The following is a 4,984-nucleotide window of genomic DNA, read 5'->3' as shown; positions in this document are numbered from 1 at the left end:
AGCCTTAAGCTCATACAGCCATGTGGCAGGATGAAACAATGGAGACGTTTACTAAACAATGAGAGAGAAAGTTTTCTCTTTCCCCACTCAAGAGGGTGAGCAGGCTGCTGTTCTAGAGGAACAAAGTCCCCTTATTTGGGGGCAGGGTTAGGAGCCTCTTTAAAGCTTAGGCTCAAGAAGGTGAAGGAGAAGGGGCAAACCAGTTATTTTTCCTTTTTTTCTAATCCTAGGTTTTGACTGATGTGGACCTATCTGGCCCATTCTCAGGAGGTGCAGGATTTGAACAGCATGGTCCATGGATGCCTGGGGCATGAACCCACAGTCCTGCCACCTTGAAAGTCTCCGTAGGGCCAATGGCCAAACCACATGTTCATAGAATAGCAGGACCGTGAATATCAGGTGATCCTCTGGGTGGCAATCATAATGGGCTCAAGACCAGAGGCTTCGCTGCGGCCTTACTTGTGGCGTTGGCCGCTTCCTGCCGGAGGACTGCCGGAACCCCAGAAGGGTGTCCCCCGCGCAGCCAGGGCCAGCATCCGTGCAGGGATGACTGAATGTCACAGTGAGGGCACTTCCCTACCCCTCGCCTGCTTCTGTGGCACCATGAGGCCGACAGAAAGGCGCGAGCTGGGCGCGTGCGAGTCCAGATTTGCCTTGCACTGATTCTGGCCTGTGGTCCAGGATGGTTTGTTCTTGGGACCAGACCTGACCAGAAGTTGACCTCATGAGTATTTCAACCTCTCCAGCTGCCATGCTCCTCTGGAGGCTGAGGAAGCTCTCCTGGGGCAGCACTGCTGTCCAGCGCTTCATCTTAACGGTGGCGACCTTTGGTCTGCTGGGTGCCCTGGCCTGTCACTAGCTTCTGAACTTTTACTTCTACCTGCGCCACTGGCATCTGAACCGAACGAACCAAGAGTTCCTGCAGCAAAGCTTGAGAGAGGATGAAGCTGCCCTCCGCTGCCCTCTGTCAACGGCTCGGTGCCCGTCGTCTGGCAGGCCACTCCCCGCCCCTGGCTGGTCATCACCATCATCACAGTGGACAGGCAACCTGGCTTCCACTATGTCCTGCAGGTCATGTCCCAGTTTCATCAGCTCCTTCAACAATGAGGCCCCTAGCGCGAGGGGCACCAACTTTCCTGTGCAACGTGGAGTGGAGCGTGAGCCATTTAGATGCCAAGCTGCTGTCCGAGTACGTCTCTGTGGTCAACAGCTACGAGGGAACGGAGGATGACCAATTCGTTTGAGAAAGAGAAGCAGGACTACATCTGTTGTCTGGAATCCTCCCTGCAGACCTAAACCCAGACTACATCCTGATGGTGGAAGATGACCCCGTTTCAGAAGAGCAGATCTTCCCAGTCTTGGAGCACCTTCTTCGGCCTCTGAGCCGCACCTCAGATATGCACTTTATCTAAAGCTCTATCACCCTGCAAGGCTCCAGCACTATATCACCCGGAGCCCATGCAGATCCTGAAGCGGGTTGGTGTCGGCATGTTGCTGGGGCCCTTACTAACCTGGATATATATGCAGTTTGCCAGCCAGCCGGGGTTTAGCTAACCCTTCATGCTCTTCTTCCTGTACAGCATGGGTCAGGTAAAGCTGGTGGGCTGGCACTATTTCCTGGAGCTGCGGCAGCTGCGTCCTTCCCTGTACAGCGTGGTCCCTGCTTCACAGTTTTGCACCCCGGCAATACCTTTCCCTGCCCGGGTGGCCCGCTGGACCCTCACCTACCTGTCCCAGGTGTACTGCCACAAGGGCTTCGGCAAGAAGATGGCACTCTTCTCACTGTTGAAGGCCAATGTGGTGGAGCTCAATCTTGTGAAACACATCAGGCTCTTCTCAAGCCTTCGGTACAACTTTCACCCCAGTCTGCTCTAGCTTGCCAAGAAATGCCTTTCTGAAGTGGCCACTTCTTGGAGATGCAACTATTGAGCTCTTTCTTTGGACACAGTTGCTTGCAGATATTTCATTGGCTTAAGTTTGCTAGGGATATAGGTACTAGGATGACTGAAGAACAGGCAAGTCAAGCACCTTGGCCTTGGTAACTCTCTGGCAGAAACAAGCTGTTCACCATGAGTCCAGACCTCTGGCCCTCCACACAGCCACGCTGCCTCATGCAGTCTGACCCACCCAATGAGGGGCATTTAAATACCACTTAAATTCTATGATTGTTTATTGATCCGCTTCGCGATAGGGTCTGTGACTGCCAAAAATATTGTGCACAGTGATATGACTGGATTAGGATTTTAAGGGTAGAATTTGGTGAAAGGTGAGATTCTTTTGCAATGATTTCTTTCTCATTGGGAATAAGAATGGATGTATGTTTAGAATATATGTCCCAAAAGGCAGGACCATGTTGATAGATTCTATTTGTTTCCTTGGCCTGGAATGATAAAAGTGGAAAAAAGCCACACAGTGCCCAGCCTCTTGCAGGTGTTACCTGGCATTTTCTTTTCCACACATTTGTAGTGCACTGATAATCAATTTTGTTCATGAGAACTTTAAGGCAGAGAAAGATCTGAAAGCACCTTCTTGATCATCAAGGACGGATTGCTTATGTTTAGTAATGATTTAATATTGAAGATTTCTGTCATAATCTGATTCCTTGAAAGTTGGACATTGCAGAATAATATAGAATGGGTGAGCTCTTTACTAATAGCATACCCTTTTCCCTAACTTTGCTGGCTAATCACTCACCTTCATTTCTTTTTCTTCTATGCAGCATGATATTATAGGAGAAAAAAGCATGGACTGAAGTCAGAAGACCTGAATTTTTATTTCAGATCTCTGTCATGTCCTAGTGGTGTGAACTTGGGCAAGTCATAAGCACTCTGAGTCTCAGGCTTGTCGCCTGTAAAATGGGGACAGTGATATCTACCTTGGAAATTGCCTTGAGGATTAAATGACAGAATGTATGTAAAACACTAGCAAGTGCTTATCTCACAGAGGGCACTTGGTGAATATTAGTTCTTTTCTCTCCTATAGTAAGCATATACAACTCAATTATATTTTGGATAAAGTATTAGTGATATTATTTAAAGTATGATATGGGGCATAGGGCTGACACCTATGGAGCAGCTGTTCCAGACCAAACACTGCTAGAATAAAGGCTGGCTTTTCCTTGTGACTTCAGAAGGATGCAGCTCAGTTTCATCTAGCCCCCCCCCCCTCCAGCCAAACCCAAAATAAGAATTGTTCATTCAAACTGGAAATGATCTGAGACTCCTCTTGAGCTTATTTCAAGACTAACATCTGAAAATTACTCTTCTCAAAAGTTACAAGTAAATGTCACTTGACAATACTTACTGGCCAGTGGCCAACAAGGCTCTTTGTGGGGATGGATGATTATATTAGAGTTCAAGCAGCTGTCCATTTTGTTTCAGTGCCACATCTTATGTTTGCTTTTAAGTTTCCACAGTGAGCTACCATCTTGGGATCTGCTTGAGAACACTGAGGGAGTAACAGGAGTTCATCATCACACTTTATAGATGAACAAACAGACCCAGAGATATTAGAGAATTTCCTCAGTTTCACACAGCTGAACAGCAGCAGAGAGGACTGGAATGTAGTAGATTTTTGACTTCCAGCCCCTGTACGTTTTTCTTAACCACATTCATTTTATAAATATCTATGTAATCAAATTCTCTTTTGTGAAATCCATTTGTAACCTGGGCTAAATAATGTCTCTGTAACCTAAGATGGTAAAAACTCACTGTGGTGTTGGTCTTGGGGGACAAACAGGTTTCAGTATGTGTTGTGTTGTTATAGTGAGCTGTTATATATCCCCCAGGAATGTCCAAAGTGTCCAGAGCTACTAGATGACTTATTGAGATGCTCAGATTCCACCCCTCCATCCCTCCTCTCCCAGTAACTGGTTCAGCCCCATGTTTGAGAAGAGAACCACTCTCAACCTAGAATTCATTTGAGTTTGTTGCATTAATGATTGGATCTCTTCGTGAAAAGTTTGTGTCCAATGACAGAACATTTAAGCTAGCCAAGCCCTAGATCAGAATCATTGCTGGTTTCCATTTCTGCTCTTTCTAATTCAGTTGTCTACTGCACACAGACATCCCTTCCCCTGACTCCTTCATTCTCGATGGCTAAGGTCATCTATGCCTTGTCATATTTCTCTACTTACACACTAAGACATCTTCCCCCATTGATCTTAACTAGAGTCTGCCATCCTTGGACATTTTCTGCAGAAGCGGAAATCCTACCCACTTTTGTCCCTACCCACTTTCTAGATCGCCCTCCCTTTTGTCCCTCATTCCTAGAGTCCAAACTGTGTATGTTATTCTGGATTAGGACAGCTGACAGCTTTACACCAAAGCTGAAGTCTCTCATTTAATCCTGAGTAGGGAGCTAGGGGAGAACTAAAGTCCCCTTCCAATATCAAGGGACATAGTTTACCATGGGGGTGAAGGTCTCTAACAGTCCTGCATACTTTTCAGAATTTAAGTTATTGTCAGGCCTAAGAAGCTCCCTATTGTGACTGACTGTATTTGCATAGACTTATCAGTTCAAATAAATGTACCTCTTTCACTGAGAAAAAAAAAATAGACCAGAGGCCCTCCTTCATTTCTCTGGATTGAATATATCCCTCAACCTTCTTGTAAATTAAGATATTAAATATCTTCGATAAAAATGCATGCAAATTTAACTTGATTTGGAAAAATTTAGGAATGCAATGATTCTTACTCCATGTATTGAGGAGAGAATTTATACATATTAATGAGGTTAACATAGTGGGGTTTTTTCCACTTTTGCACCTCACAGCGAACATTGCTGTTCTCAACTAACAAGCAGTGGTCTCTGCAAGAGCTCAGCAGAGTGACCACTAATAAGGGAACCAACGGGAGCAAGGTCAGCACAAAGCTACGAGTGTGAGTCCAGATGCAAATGTATTCAGAATAATTAGGGTTTGCCCATCAGCTGACGAATGTAATGCACAGTAGCAAACAGCAGAGACTTCGTGATCTACTTCCTA

General features: G+C 45.9%; 1 pseudogene; it reads left to right on the top strand.

Annotated features, from left to right (window-relative positions):
• The first annotated feature begins 724 nt into the window (after positions 1-724).
• On the top strand, positions 725-1,875 carry LOC132434474 (post-GPI attachment to proteins factor 4-like; annotated as a pseudogene).
• Positions 1,876-4,984: the final 3,109 nt, after the last annotated feature.

This window comes from Delphinus delphis, chromosome 11, assembly GCF_949987515.2.
Source record: "Delphinus delphis chromosome 11, mDelDel1.2, whole genome shotgun sequence".
In the NCBI taxonomy this organism is placed as follows: Eukaryota; Metazoa; Chordata; class Mammalia; order Artiodactyla; family Delphinidae; genus Delphinus; species Delphinus delphis.
Note: the sequence above shows the minus strand (reverse complement) of the source record. Positions and strands in the feature narration are given on the sequence as shown.